At 39.8% G+C, this 17,061-nt stretch overlaps 1 long non-coding RNA gene across 1 annotated transcript; it reads left to right on the top strand.

The window, feature by feature from the left end:
* The first annotated feature begins 3,251 nt into the window (after window positions 1-3,251).
* Window positions 3,252-3,761, top strand: LOC115178728 (uncharacterized). Its single transcript, XR_003872678.1, has 2 exons — window positions 3,252-3,459; window positions 3,670-3,761. It is a non-coding gene; the product is annotated as an uncharacterized LOC115178728 (long non-coding RNA).
* The last annotated feature ends 13,300 nt before the right edge of the window (window positions 3,762-17,061 follow it).

Genomic DNA, 17,061 nt, shown 5'->3' with positions numbered 1-17,061 from the left:
GACATCTATACTGTGTAGGATGCGTGTTTTAACTTTTCTACATCCATAACAACCAGCTCTCTAGACTTTGATACAGACTCCATGGGCCATATGGGCCTTCACTACAGATGGTGTCTGTCTGTGTGTGTGTTGTGTGTCTGTGGTGTGTGTGTGTGTGCGTGCGTGTGCGTGTGCGTGTGTGTGTGTGTGTGTGTGTGTGTGTGTGTGTGTGTGTGTGTGTGTGTGTGTGAGAGTCACTTGCTGTTTGTCCTCACAGCTTGGGGATAGGAGCTATCATTGAACCTGGTGGTCAGTCTTTAGGCTGCTGTACAGCTTGACGGACCGTAGAGGATTGAACATTTATCCTCCTATATTTGGGGTTCTGAGATTAAAACATCTTCTGAACAATCAACGTAGAAATATGTGTTTACAGTTCTACACATCTGTTCAATAAGTGACTGTTGTTGTTGATGATGATGATACATTTATCGTATCGATTAGGAAATTATTTTTGCATCATACAACATGTCATCTTAAATAGACAGATGTTGACAGACATGCAACACGTCACACACATTACATACATAGTGCAATAGACTTACAGACAGACAGTATTCACATAGACAACCATATAGAACAATACAACACAACACAATATGAGCCTGGTTCATTTTCAGTAATGAGGCCCTGTACCCCATTTACAGTTTCTACTTCAATGTATCAGGTGGAGTTATTCACCAGCTATAGAGTGACTTGTTGTTTATGTTTCTAAGACTGCAGGGTGGGAGATGCAACAATGGCCTTGAGAACAGCAGGAAGTGTGTTGGTGGTCTTTCTCTGGTCTGTAGCAGGTATGGTCTCATTCATAATGTTTTAGTTGCTCTAATTAATAATATACAGACATTTCTAAAAGGATAAGAATCATAATGTTATTCTGGTGTGTTCTGTTAGGTGTCTCCACTTCACTTTAAATAGTTGTCTTTCACACCTCACTGAGTGATGCTTATCTGTGGTTTCCATTCACACTCAACTCAGCAACTATGGCAACAAAGTTTGGACAGAACCCTACTGTCAGTGTGAGCCATAAGACCTTGACTTAATTCTGATTCCCTTCTGTTTTGTGACTGTGTTTCAGTGGTACTGGGTCAGAATGGCTGGAGTGTGACCTACACCAAGAATAGTATCTGTACCTTGAAGGGGTCAACAGTGGATCTGTCCTGCTCTTACACATATCCCAGTGGTTATACAGTCACAACAACCACATGGAATAAACGGAAGAGTTTAACTTGGACTCAAATCCAAGATAAATATGAAGATATTATAGAGTACCGTGGGAATAAGGAGAATGACTGCACCCTGAGAATCACAGACCTGAGAAAGGAGGATTCAGCATCATATTACTTCTCATTTACAACAGGCTCATGGAAATCTGGCTCAGATGTCACTCTCTCTGAACGGACACAAAGTAAAGGAGGACACTTCCAGCCTGTACTCAGACTACTTTAGTGATGCAGACAGTTACTCCTGTGCTGTAAAAGGCCGTGAGGATCTCCACTCTCCTGCAGTGTGTGAGTGTGGACTTTTTTTATACACATTTCATATAAATACAATGTTTAAGGTTGTGAGACTAATGTCAATTAATCAATGAATATTGATCATTATTTAATCATTTGGGTTTTCACTACTGTAAACAGTAACTGGTTTTCTTCTACTTTACAAACAACATCAGTAGATATTGGTAGATATTGTAATTTAAGATTTATACAAGGTGTTATATGGTATTTTTTTCTTTCAGGTAAGAACTGTTGGAGTGTGACTTACACCCATCAGAGTATCTGTACCTTGAAGGGGTCAACAGTGGACATATCCTGCTCTTACACATATCCCAGTTATTATGAGATCAAAAAAGCTTTCTGGTTTACTAAATGGTCTGGTATGGATGCTGAAGATCTGAGCTCAGTGCCAGGGTATGAGGGTCATATAGAGTACCTTGGGGATAAGGAGAGTGACTGTACCCTGAGAATCACAGACCTGAGATTGAGTGACTCTGCTGGGTACATGTTCAGATTCATAACATCTGGAGGAACGTTTTCTGGCTCACCTGTCTCCCTGACTGTCACAGGTAATCTGTCACACATCTCACATCTATAACTGTGATTACCTTATTAAGGGAAGTCATACAGACACCATAGTGGTATGTGATGGCAATATCCCAAATGTAGTATTTCACATAAGAGGACATATATAGAAGGAGTAGAATAATAATTTGTTTCCATTTACTCTAGATGTTGTGTTGGAAATGAATCGTAGATCTGTGTCAGAGGGGGAGAGAGTCACACTGACATGTAGAACCAAATGTACACTGGACTCCATCACAGCCTATAGTTGGTATAAGAATGGACAGCCTATACCAAACAGCAACACCTACTCTCCTGTCTATAGCCTATTCTCAGTCAGCAGTGAGGATACTGGCAGATACTCCTGTGCTGTAGAAGGCCTTGAGGATCTCCCCTCTGCTGAAGAGACTCTCACTGTCACATGTAAGTACATGGGATTTAAACCTTTAGCTTGCTATATTAGCATTGTAGTGACAGATATTAGCTCCACATGGTACTTTAATTGATCATCTTCAATAAGAGGGTGAATCTAAAAGGCATTGTGGTGAAAAGTACAATTGTGGAATGTTTATATAAAATGTTTAATAAGTGGCCTATTTGTACTTTTACTAAATTCATTGTCTTTTACATCAGATGGACCAAGGAACACCTCAGTGTCAGTCAGTCCCTCTGGTGAAATAGTGGAGGGCAGTTCAGTGACTCTGACCTGCAGCAGTGATGCCAACCCACCTGTCCAGAGTTGTACCTGGTGGTTCAGGAAGAATGGAGGTCACTATCAGAGTGTCTTCAATCAGAACACAGGACCACATCATACCTTCAATCAAATCAAATCGTCTGACACTGGAGAGTACTACTGTGAGGCCCAGAATGAGATGGGGACAGACAGGTCTAGAACCATAAACATGGATGTGAAATGTGAGTAAAGTACCTTAGTGCCTGAATGCTAAGCATAGCATCTCCAAATGTGTTATTGTTGATGTTTTGTGTAATTTTAGTTCTCTGAGAATTTAGAATTGAGAATGTAATTTTGACATGAGATGTCATGTGAATTTGTAATATAACTACTGCCTTAATGCTCTAGAAAATGATATTTTACCAGATGGCTCAAGGAACACCTCAGTGTCAGTCAGTCCCTCTGGTGAAATAGTGGAGGGCAGTTCAGTGACTCTGACCTGCAGCAGTGATGCCAACCCACCTGTGGACAAATACACCTGGTACAAGAAGAATGGAGCTTCACTGACAGGATCTGAAAAGACATACAATTTCACAACCATCAGCTCTGAGGTCAGAGGAGAATACTACTGTGAGGCCCAGAATGGAAGAGGATCTATGAACTCTACAGCTCTGATGATCATTGTAGCAGGTAAAGTTTAATCTTCAAAACTTCAATATAAAACGACATGTTTCAAGCAAATCTTAATCATTATACTTTGTCTTATTACACCTTAGTTTATAACTATACATTGGGGTTATAAGATCCCTTAACAAGTATTGTATTAATGTCCTGTATATAAGTTTATTTTTAGTTTATTATATCATACCATGTACTCATATCATCCATATTTTATTTTAGGGAAACAAACCTCAGTTGTGACTGCAGCTGTAGGAATCATAGTGGTTGTTCTGGTTGTCATCCTCTGTCTCTCTGGACTCATGTGGTTCAGGTGAGTTTTTTTGTTGGTTATTATTTCACTTTAGAAGATTAATTAATTCATTCATTCATTCATTCGTTTACAAAACAGGAAGAAGTCCTGCAAATCCACCTCTGACACAAGAGACACAGCAGACAATGGACAGGTGAGTCTGTTGGAATCAGAAGATGACTGTGTTGACTGTGCAGTATTTGTGGGACTTTACACTCCTCATGTTGTCTGTCCTCTCACCCCATCAGTTAGACTCTAGTCCAGTGTATGACAACGTTTCAAGCATGGCCATGAACCCTACTGCAGCACAGACAGCAGCCACAGACGACCAGGATGATGTTCACTACACCAGCGTCCACTTGTCTCGCTCCAAAAATCAGGAAGTGCCTCTATATTCCACCGTCCAACTGCCTCTGCCCCAGAAACAGGATGAGGATGTCCAGTACTCTGCTCTGACATTCAACCTCCCCACTGCTGCCACCCCGGTGAGCATATTCTGCATGAAGGTCATTCATATGCTGCAGTTTATTGTAGGAGATGTCATCAATAAGAAAAACAGTTGACCCCTAGTGACCACTATGAACCCAAACTATGAACCCAACAATGGACATCTCAGGACAATTACTATGACATGTCTATAATGAGGGAGTGACGTGATGATGGTTTTGAGGAACTGTTCTTCTGTTCCAAATGTCACCCTGTTCCTTATTTAGTGTACTACTTTAAACAGAGCCCTATAGGGTGCCACCATTTGGGACGCTATCTTTGTTTAATTTTTGTTTCTCTTGCTTCAGACCAGCAGCAGCACAAGCAGCTGAGGAGGACTCCTCTGTTCTCTACAGTAGAATCAACAAACCCTGAACCAAGAAGACCTGAACACAACAAACCCAGAAAGAAGACCTGAACACAGCAAACCCAGAAAGAAGAAGACCTGAACACAACAAATCCAGAACCAAGAAGACCTGAACACAACAAACCCAGAACCAAGAAGACTTGAACACAACAAGTTTGACAAAAACCTTGTATATCTGGACCTGTATATTTAAACTAAGTGACATAAGGCCTGAGGGGGTGTGGAATATTGATCATTATAAACCAGGTGGTTTGAGCCGTGAATGCTGATTAGGTGAAAGACGTGGTATATCAGACCGTATACCATGGGTATTAACATTTGTATTTACTGGTCTAAGTACATTGGTAACCAGTTTAAAATATGGCACCTCTGGGTTTGTTGTATGTGGCCAATATACCACGGCTAAGGGCTGCATCCAAGTACTCCACGTTGCTTTGTGTATAAGAACAGCCCTTAGCCGTGTTATATTGGCCATATACCACACCTCCTCGGGCCTTATTGCTTACGTTTATCATGGCAATAAGGCACTTCTGGGGTTTGTGGTATATGGCCAACATACCGTAGCACGGCTTATTTTAAACTGGTTACCAACATAAATAGAACAGTAAACAAGTATTTTTACATCATACCCGCGGTATATTGTCTGCTATAGAGTATACACTTCTGAAATGCTGTTTCAGCCAATCAGCATCCAGGACCCAAACCACCCAGTTTATAATAGTATATAATAATATTTTCCTTCCAGCAGACACTTTTATCCAAATTCACTCAGTCATTACAATCATGTTTGAATACATTTTTCGGATGGGTAGTCCAAGCAGGAATGAAACCCATGAGCCATGCTGTACAAACTGGGCCACACCGGACTACTCTATTCACCCTTAGAATAGGAGTGCTGATCTAGGGTCAGTTTTCACTTTTTTCACAATGATGAATAAGAAAGTACCTTAAAATTGTTTATTTTTTTTTGAAAAATTGTAAACATTTCTGATTACAATTTATTTTTCCCAAAATGTTATATTTCTGAAACAATCATCAGACTTGTGAGACTATATGCTGTATGAAGGCTAAGAACAAGAAAGTAATTCTATCTGCTTCTATTATATTCTATTACTTCATATGTTACTGTTAGATGATACACATAGTAAAAGTTGGGTATATTTTTTATTTTTTATGTTCAGGAAAGAGTTCTGCTTAATGCAAGGTTTCTTATCGCTTTTATCAAATTTATTTTTTTGTAAGCTAGTGTGTGAAGTGTGACTTTTTTTCAGAATGAACTTCATCGTCATTGTTTTTACCTTGTTATAACAGTATCTTCCGTGGAGACAAAATGGAAATCTTTCAACATCACACCTCTTCTACTGTACAGTACATACAGTAACTACAAATAAGACATTTACATTGGTTTGCATAGCAATAGTGGTTAATTCCCATTCATCATCATCGCCAACAAATCAAAGTGTATTTGTCAACAGTGCAATTTCTATAAAATGTTTTAATAGGTATTAGGTGAACATTTACATTTACATTTAAGTCATTTAGCAGACGCTCTTATCCAGAGCGACTTACAAATTGGTGCATTCACCTTAAGATATCCAGTGGAACAACCACTTTACAATAGTGCATCTAAATCTTTTAGGGGGGGGGGTTAGAAGGATTCAACAATAGATAGGTAAGGAAATAAAAACAACAGTAAAAACAGTAGTGAGGCTATATACAGGCACCGGTTAGTCGGGCTGATTGAGGTAGTATGTACATGTAGATATGGTTAAAGTGACTATGCATATATGATAAACAGAGAGTAGCAGTAGCGTAAAAGAGGGGTTGGCGGATGGTGGGTGGTGGGACACAATGCAGATAGCCCGGTTAGCCAATGTGCGGGGGCACTGGTTGGTCGGGCTAATTGAGGTAGTATGTACATGAATGTATTGTAGCGACCCGCACAGACAGCTGTGGGTTATGTGTTAGGCTATTAGTGGGTTGTGTCGTACTTACCATTGTTCGCGGGGTCATGCCAATCAACCTGCTATCTGCCAATCACGGGAATGCCTGGAATGTTCTGATACCGGGCAGCCTGGTGGTTGGCGGAGTGGCGTGAAGGGGGGTTGGGCAGGGGGATGGAGCATTGGAAGTTAAGACCGGGTTTAGCCATTGTTCTCTCTCTTACGTCTGGGCTTCACAAGAGAAGGTCACGGTTGGTTTGTAGGGTTCCTTTCATTTATTTGGCGTGGGCTACGGCCAAACAGTAGCCTGTGTTAAGTTGGGTTAATAAACCGTCCGTTCGTTAACTCCATCCTCTGTCTGAACAATTGTTCCTTTATAATCTAGTCAGGTCATTACAGTACAGTTAAAGTGACTATGCATATATGATAAACAGAGAGTAGCAGCAATGTAAAGAGGGGTTGGAGGTGGGGACGACACAATGCAAATAGTCCGGGTAGCCATTTGATTACCTGTTCAGGAGTCTTATGGCTTGGGGGTAAAAACTGTTGAGAAGCCTTTTTGTCCTAGACTTGGCACTCCAGTACCGCTTGCCATGCGGTAGTAGAGAGAACAGTCTATGACTGGGGTGGCTGGGGAGTTTGACAATTTTTAGGGCCTTCCTCTGACACCACCTGGTGTCAGAGAATGCACAAAATATACACAGACACTTTCAGTAGGAGCAATGTCCAGCACGTAGACACACAACAAGTTACTTTAAATATGATTTATTGTAATTTTTAAAACACACAGACACAACATGACATAACATGGATGTTTGGAGTGTGGAGGGTAATTCAGTCAGCGATGGCATTCCACTCCAGAACACTGAGAGATGGAACATTCTGGAATGTTGATGATTGATAATAATACATCTCACAGTTAACAAGTTCAGACCGGGCAGGGAGATTATTGCCTGATTTAAAGCATTTTGTCCTTAGAAGAATATCAGTCCACCATTTTGACCAGCTAGGAGTTAGAGAATAGATTACATCATTGTACAGTGAGAATGTGATGCCATATAGAATGAGTGCTATGGTCTCCAACATGGCGTGGCTCTTGACTCCCTAACTGTTGACTGACCTTCCCAGGTAGGTGTCTCTCTTTGGGGACATAGAGGGTTAGAAGGGAGACTGGAGATCCCATGTTTGAGTTTGAGTTTATTTTATTTGTACAGGGACAGTGCACATTAATCAACGTTTCAGTAAAACTGCCGGTTTTAGCCAGCCGCCTAATTTTCAACCGCAGTCCCTGGGCAGGTTATTAAAAACAATTACAATATAGACAATCATTGAACAGTGAGCACACGCAGAGTAACATAGGACAAGCAAGACATAGCATACAGACAGAGCAACATAGGACAAGCAAGATGTAGCATACAGACAGAGCAACATAGATCAAAAAGCAACAAGACAAAATCCATTAAAAAAACAAAGTATTTCCACACCTCACAAGCTACAGACAACAGACAACATGGAAAGTGGCAATACACAGCTAGTGATTATGTTCACAAATCTGATTGACCTTTAGCCATGTCTTCATGCATTTTGTGAAAGTGTGATATGTGGTGCAGTTATGTGTGTCTGATGGCAGTGTATTCCAGACATGGGACGCTCTCACAGAGAAAGCGGATTTAATAAAGGTGCTTTTCCTTAAGGGAACTATACAGTCACCTCTCATGGCAGACCTTGTGGATCTGCTGCCATATGTTTGGGTTTTCTGTTTAACAAAAATACTGAGTGGAGGGGGAGCTAGGCCATTTAGGATCTTGAATACAAGACATGCATAGGTGTATTGCACAAGATTTTCCCAACTCAGGAGCTCATGCTTTCTGAGGATGTAACAGTGATGATGGCTATTGGGCTTCCTATCGAGCACTTTGAGAGCCTGTTTGTAGACAGACTGAATAGGTTTTATTGTTGTATAGCAAGCTTGGGCCCAACTAGTCAAGCAGTATGTTAAGTGGGGGAGTATCATCTCTGTGGTCAAACAAGTTCGTATAAATCGGAAATTAGCTAGGTTGAATTTGGTTATTTGAATTACCTTTTTCACATGCTTTTTAAAAGAGAGGTTGGAATCAAGTATGATGCCAAGGTACTTAAAATCAGATACCACCTGGAGCTTCTCCCCTGACACATAGACATCTGGCTCAGTAGCATCTGTTGCCCTCTTTGTGAAGAACATGCAAACAGTTTTTTTCACATTGAGATGCAAACAGGAGTCACTGAGCCACTTTGTAACCTGGACCATTACAGTAGTGAGTTCTTGTGCAGCTTGTTGTTTGCTCTTTGCATGCACATATATCACTGTATCATCTGCATACATTTGAACTTCAGACCCAGTGCAGACAGAAGGCAGATCATTAATGTACAGGCTGAACAGGAGGGGCCCCAGTATTGACCCTTGGGGCACGCCCACATCATAGCTAAGAGTGGGCGACAGCTCATTGCTCACTCTGACACACTGAGTTCTGCCTTCAAGGTATGATTTCATCCATTTCATCCATCTCATCCATCTCAAGGCATCGGGGGAAAAGTTGAACTTGGACAATTTTGTGATGAGAATCTCATGGTTAACAGTATCGAAAGCCTTCCTTAGGTCCAGAAACACAGCCCCAACAACGCCCCCTTTGTCCATCTTGGACTTCACATTTTCCAGAAGAAAGCAGTTAGAGGTACCTTTTATCATACTCATACCCAAATAATGTTTATTTATTTTATTTAACCTTTATTTTAACATGGAGGACATATTGAGAACTAGGTCTCTTTTTCAAATGTGCCCTGTATAATACAACATAAATATTCACTTTACAGACTATATACAGTACCAGTCAGAAGTTTGGACACACCTACTCATTCCAGGGTTCTTTCCATAGCTTTAACTTTTGAGGTAAATGTGGAGTTGAATTCTCTTTCCTTGTAATGATAATTATGTATATTGATGATAAACAGGATAGTTTATGCTTCTGCTCTTTGTCTATGGGGTTTGACATTTCAATACTTTTTTTATTACATAATGTACTTTCTCTGTGACTGATTTTGATAACATTGACAACAGCGTTTTAATGTATAAAGTCCTGGACCAAGTTTATCTTGATCTGTTAAAATGATGTACAGTTGAAGTCGGAAGTTTACATACACTTAGGTTAGAGTCATTAAAACTTGTTTTTCAACCACTCCACAAATTTCTTGTTAACAAACTATAGTTTTGGCAAGTCGGTTAGGACATCTACTTTGTGCATGACACAAGTAATTTTTCAAACAATTGTTTACAGACAGATTATTTCACTTATAATTCACTGTATCAAAATTCCAGTAGGTGAGAGGTTTACATACACTAAGTTGACTGTGCCTTTAAACAGTTTGGAAAGTTCCAGAAAATGATGTCATGGCTTTAGAAGCTTCTGATAGGCTAATTGACATCATTTGAGTCAATTGGAGGTGTACCTGTGGATGTATTTCAAGGCCTACCTTCAAACTCATTGCTTCTTTGCTTGACATCATGGGAAAATCAAAAGGAATCTGCCAATTGTAGACCTCCACAAGTCTGGTTCATCCTTGGGAGCAACTTCCAAATGCCTGAAGGTACCACGTTCATCTTTACAAACAATAGTAAGCAAGTATAAACACCATGGTACCACGCATCCATCATACTGCTCAGGAAGGGGATGCGTTCTGTCTCCTAGAGATGAACGTAGTTTGGTGCGAAAAGTGCAAATCAATCCCAGAACAACAGCAAAGGACCTTGTGAAGATGCTGGAGGAAACAGGTGCAGAAGTATCTATAGCCACAGTAAAACGAGTCCTATATCGACCTAACCTGAAAGGCCGCTCAGCAAGGAAGAAGCCACTGCTCCAAAACCACCATAAAACAGCTAGACTACAGTTTGCAACTGCACATGGGGACAAAGAACGTACTTTTTGGGGAAATGTCCTCTGGTCTGATGAAACAAAAATAGAACTGTTTGGCCACAATGACCATCATTATGTTTGGAGGGAAAAGGGGGAGGATTGCAAGCCGAAGAACACCATCCCAACCGTGAAGCACGGGGGTGGTAGCATCATGTTGTGGGGGGGTTTCGCTGCAGGAGGGACTGGTGCACTTCACAAAATAGATGGCATCAGGAGGAAGGAAAATTAACCTGTTGGGGATAGGGGGCAGTATTTGCACGGCCGGATAAAAAACGTACCCGATTTAATCTGGTTACTACTCCTGCCCAGTAACTAGAATATGCATATAATTGTTTGATTTGGATAGAAAACACCCTAAAGTTTCTAAAACTGTTTGAATGGTGTCTGTGAGTATAACAGAACTCATTTGACAGGCAAAAACCTGAGAAGATTCCAAACAGGAAGCGCTCTCTCTGACCATTTCATGGTCTTCTTGATCATCTCTAACCAAAACAGGGGATCTCTGGCATGACGTGACATTTTCTAACGCTCCCATAGGCTCTCATAAGGCGCCAGAACGATGAATGTTGGCTTTGCAGGCCCTGGCTGAAAAATAATGGCGCATTTTGATAGTGGTCGATCAGAGTACAATGACACTGAGGCGCATGCACGAGGCGACCCCATGTTTTTATTTTCTCTGTCTTTGAACAAAAACAGGGTTTCCCGGTTGGAATATTATCGCTTTTTTACGAGAAAAATAGCATAAAAATTGATTTTAAACAGCGGTTGACATGCTTCGAAGTACGGTAATGGAATATTTAGAATTTTTTTGTCACGAAACGCGTCGGGCGCGTCACCCTTCTTTACCCATCGGATAGTGTCTTGAACGCACGAACAAAACGCCGCTATTTGGATATAACTATGGATTATTTGGAACCAAACCAAAATTTGTTATTGAAGTAGAAGTCCTGGGAGTGCATTTTGACGAAGACAGCAAAGGTAATCAAACTTTTCGAATAGTAAATCGGAGATTGGTGAGTACCACACTTGGTGGGTGTCAAAATAGCTAGCCTGTGATGGCCGGGCTATCTACTCAGAATACTGCAAAATGTGCTTTCACCGAAAAGCTATTTTAAAATCTGACATAGCGAGTGCATAAAGGACTTCGGTTTCTATAATTCTTAAAATAATTGTTATGTTTTTTGTGAACGTTTATCGCGAGTAATTTAGTAAATTCACCGGAAGTGTTCGGTGGGAATGCTAGTCACATGCTAGTCACATGCTAATGTAAAAAGCTGGTTTTTGATATAAATATGAACTTGATTGAACAAAACATGCATGTATTGTATAACATAATGTCCTAGGATTGTCATCTGATGAAGATCATCAAAGGTTAGTGCTGCATTTAGCTGTGGTTTGGGTTTATGTGACATTATATGCTAGCTTGAAAAATGGGTGTCTGATTATTTCTGGCTGGGTACTCTGCTGACATAATCTAATGTTTTGCTTTCGTTGTAAAGCCTTTTTGAAATCGGACAGTGTGGTTAGATTAAAGAGAGTCTTGTCTTTAAAATGGTGTAAAATAGTCATATGTTTGAGAAATTGAAGTAATAGCATTTCTAAGGTATTTGAATATCGCGCCACGGGATTACACTGGCTGTTGACGCAAGTGTCCCACTGGCCCAGAGAGGTTAAGTACTGCAGGCATCTCCTCCTTATGGACTGCACCAGATTTGCCAGTTCTTGCTGTGAGATGTTACCCCACTCTTCCACCAAGGCACCTGCAAGCGTCCCACCTAGCCCATAGAGGTTAAAATCAATTTTTATGGTATTTTTCTTGTAAAATAGCGATAATATTCCAACCGGATAATAGTGTATTCATTCAAAGAGGAAAACAAAAGACAGCGTGCTCGTGGGAACGCGCATACCCAATCTCTTTGTCACCAGTCAGACCACTGACAAACTGAGCTACTATACTCTGCCCAGAGACAGGAGACGGCTCAATCCACGTTCTGAAGGCTTTAGACAGCCAATGGAAGCCTTGGGAAGTGCAAAGCGACTCGTAAGTATTTGTAGTTCTCTAGGGATTCAAAAGTAGAACTACAGTTCTCAGACAGGCCACTTCCTGCTTGGAATTTTCTCTGGTTTTTGCCTGCCATATGAGTTCTGTTATACTCACAGACACCATTCAAACAGTTTTAGAAACTTTTGAGTGTTTTCTATTCAAATCGACTAATTAAATGCATATTCTAGTTACTGGGCATGAGTAGTAACCAGATTAAATCGGGTATGTTTTTTATCCGGCGGTGAAAATACTGCCCCCTATACCACAACAGGTTAACTTGCTCTATAGTATGTCCAGCCAATGTAGCAATGACATGATTTGTAACATGCCTGGCATTTGAAAATACCATGCATTTTGTTTTACCCGAATTTAGAACCGGCTTTAAATCATACAGATTCTGTTGTATGATGTTAAACGCTCTTTGGGCATTTTCAAAAGCTAAAGATAAACTACTACCACTTGAATAAAGAACAGTATCATCTGCATAAAATTGAACATCCGCTGTTTCAATAACATCCCCAATGTTGTTGATATACAAAATAAACAACAGTGGGCCCAAAATAGAACCTTGTGGAATACCTGAGCACACCTCTTACAGCCATCTGCCATTACACATTGGTTTATAAATGACCTATCAAATTGTACACAATCTGGAGCATGACCAGTAATTCCACAACATTTTAACCTTTGCACTAACACAGCATGGTCCACGGTGTCAAAAGCCTTCGACAAATCAATAAAGACAGACACACAATGTAGCTTCTTATCAAGAGCACAGTGGATGTCATTTAAAACCTTCAATGTTGCTGAAACAGTGCTGTGGCCGGACCTAAAACCTGATTGCATTCCATTTAAGATGTTGTATTCTTAGAAGTAGGCCTTTAGCTGCCTACTAACTAAGGACTCCAGTACCTTTGACAGTACAGACAATTTTGATATGGGTCGATAGTTGTCAAGTAGCGAATGATCTCCACCTTTCAGGAGAGGCAGTACAAAAGCAGATTTCCATAATTTGGGGATTTCCTGAACATCAAGCGTGAGATTAAAAATACATGTTAAGGGGGAGCAATGGTGTCTGCAGCTATGTGTAGGAGGCGGGGGTCTAGTTCATCAGGGCCAGGGGATTTTTTTTATCAATCTCTTTCAGGGCTTTACACACTTCTGAAACAGAGAAGGATGAAAAAGAGAACCTGGTGAAGGAGTGCACAGGGATGTCAGGTAAATTCATAGTGGGCTCAATTATACCTTTAACCTTTTCAGATAAACTGCCTGCATCTAAAAAATGCTAATTCAAGGCTTTCAGAATGGTGGTTCTCTCAGTTACAATCTGTGTATCGACCAACAATTGTTTGGGAAGCTGTGTATCTTTTTTGCACTCCAAACCCTTCACTACTTGCCCAAATTTGGATGGATTATTTACATTTTGTGAAGTAGATTTCAGGTAGTGGTCTTCTTTCGATTTACGAATCATAGCCACACCCATATTTCGAAGACGTTTAAAATCCATTCAATCATCTGCCAAACCAGTCCCTCTTGCTTTAGCCCACATAGCATTTCGTTCCCTTATGATTTTTGTAAGTTCCTTAGTAAACCAAGGGTTCTCTCTGCCCTTAATCCTGAATTTTTTTAAAGGGGCATGCCTATTGCATACATCCTGGAATGCGTTGTGGAAGTAAGAAAAGACTAGTTCAACATCAGGGATTAATCCCATTCTATTCCATTCAATGCTAGATACGTCATGTAAAAAAACCTTGAATATCTAACTGCTTCCAGTTTCTTTTTGTAATAACACGTGGAGATTTCTTAGGAATTTTACCATCTCTCACACAGGCAATAGCACAGTGATTACTTATGTCATTTGCAAAAATACCAGAAGCATTAAAACGATGAGGAGTATTGGTTTAGATCAAATAAATCAAAGAGGATTTCAAAGGATATTGTCACAAAAAGAGCTGTGTTGAATAGACCAAACTGCAGCGGGAATATGGATACTCATATTTTAATTTTAAAAAAGGAGTAAAGCATCCACTGGAAAAAAAACAATACACACGACAGGAACAGTCTTACAGGCATACAAAAACGCAGTGCAAGAACAATCCCCCACAAATGACAAACACACCCTAATATATGGGACTCTCAATCAAAGGCAAATAGACCACACCTGCCTTCAATTGAGAGTCCCCCCCCCCAATTAACTAAACATAGAATTACATGAATCTCAAACAGTGCCCAAAAACCCCGGAATACTTAAATCAAATGCCCTTACTACAAAAACACCACCCGAACCACATAAACCAAATACCCTCTGCCACGTCCTGACCAAACTACAATGACAATTAACCCTTATACTGGCCAGGACGTGACAGATATTTTATATTCAACCTAGTTACACTATTGACAATCTTAGTGAGATTATAGGTATTGCATAGAATTTTGAGTTGATCAGAGCTAGATGTAAGCCAGTCCTGATTCAGATCCACCATCAGGACAAACTCAGAGTTGACATTCTGTGATAACAATTTTAAAATACGATCCAGAGAGCCAACAGTAGCAGATGGAGGTCTATAACAGCAAGATACAACAATATTTAAAGATGAGCCAAGGTTTAGGTTCAAAGACAGATATTCAAATTGCTTAGGTTTAGTAACAGAAGTCAGAACGACCACCGAGAACTTGTCTTTTACGTATACAGCAACACCACCAGCCTTAGATTTATGATCTGTACGAAACACATTGTAACCATTTATGCCAATATTTTTGTCTGTAATAGATTTTTTAAGCCAGGTTTCAGAAAGCATAAATACATCAGGTTTGGCAGTTTTTATCCATATATTCACAAAATCAAGCTTCGGCAGAAGACTTCTTACATTCATATTCAAAAACTTCAGGCCACTCTGACTACGTAGGAGGCCTACAAACCTGACTCAGTTACAACAGCTCTGTCAGGAGGAATCGGCCAAAATTCACCTAACTTGTTGTGGGAAGCTTGTGGAAGGCTACCCGAATCGTTTGCCCCAAGTTAAACAAGTTAAAGACAATGCTACCAAATACTAATTGAGTGTATGCAAACTTCTGACCCACAGGGAATGTGATGAAAAAAATTAAAACTGAAATATATCATTCTCTCTACAATTATTCTGACATTTCACGTTCTTAAAATTAAGTGTTGACCCTAACTGACCTAAGACAGGGAATTTTTACTTAGATTAAATGTGAAAAACTGAGCTTAAATGTATTTGGCTAAGGTAAACCTCCGACTTCAACTGTACTTTGTATTGCTACCAGACATTATTGAGCAAAGGCATTAATGAGAAGGAATATTAATACCATAATCACATTTGTTTTATTGTAAAATTATTAATTTATACCTACTTTGTAAAAGGTATGATTCAGTGTAATTTATGCATAATTTTTTAAATAAGCTTAAAGTTTAAGAAAATTCATACAAACGTTTTTTCTTTTAAACATGGCAGGTTAGCCTGTTATTCTTAATCGTCTGTTAACTTTAAAAAAGAAAAAGATTTTAAACATGTTTTCCACAGTTATTATCATATTGTATGACATCATTGGCTGTCAGTCATGTAAATGTGGCCGCGTTCGACATTGCAGCCGACTTTAAAGTTGAGTGGAGACTGACTGATCTACAAATAATATGAAGTAGTTATTTATCATGCAAGGTGATTTGTAGATCAGTCAGTCAGTATTTAACCATCACACGTCACAGTTTTGATGCTCTTGAACACAACCTGTGTGAATGAGGAAGGAAGCTATCTCTGAATCAGCGTCTTGGTCCCTGACATAGAGATTGATAGAGGGCTCACCTTTGCATCTTTCATGATGGGTTCTGTGACAATATCGGCAGAGCAATTGAGGGCTATCTCTATTTTAAAGTAGTCAATTTCTTCTTCTTCAACCTCAATGAGTTTAATGACAGCCGATAAACAAACTGAAAGGATGCATACAATGTTACACCCATGCTTAAACAGTCTTTGTAGCTAGTGTGCCTTTTATCCAACTCCATAGTCTCTCACTACTTCAAAGTTGTGTCAACCACAGACCTCAAACCTCACAGTCAGTGTGTGTGTCCTTAGACTGACAGATACTTCCTTACAATACCTCTCTCCCCTTCACTCTGCTAGTATGCTTGACAATATCTTAAAATCTGTATATTTTATTATTTGTTTGTAGCCATTAACCATATTCCTCTGTTATGGTTATGGCAATGCTATAGGAAATTATGTTGATTTGTACAATTTACTCTGTAGATGTATTTTTGCATATGCATCTGATTGGGATATATACTGTACAAGTGGTTTCATGTATAAGACTTTTGCATGTTATTTTGAGGGCTCTAAGAATAGTAGATTATAGTGTATACTTTTTTTGAACATTTGATTCTGAGATATATATACTATACATGTTGTTTATCCAGTAATATCTTTGCCTCCTAAATGTGGGCCTAATAAGTTGAGACTCTCACAAACATGTGTAGATCTGAGAAGAATAGATTATAGTGGGGACATTTTAGAAAATGG

This window comes from Salmo trutta, chromosome 38, assembly GCF_901001165.1.
Source record: "Salmo trutta chromosome 38, fSalTru1.1, whole genome shotgun sequence".
In the NCBI taxonomy this organism is placed as follows: Eukaryota; Metazoa; Chordata; class Actinopteri; order Salmoniformes; family Salmonidae; genus Salmo; species Salmo trutta.
Note: the sequence above shows the minus strand (reverse complement) of the source record. Positions and strands in the feature narration are given on the sequence as shown.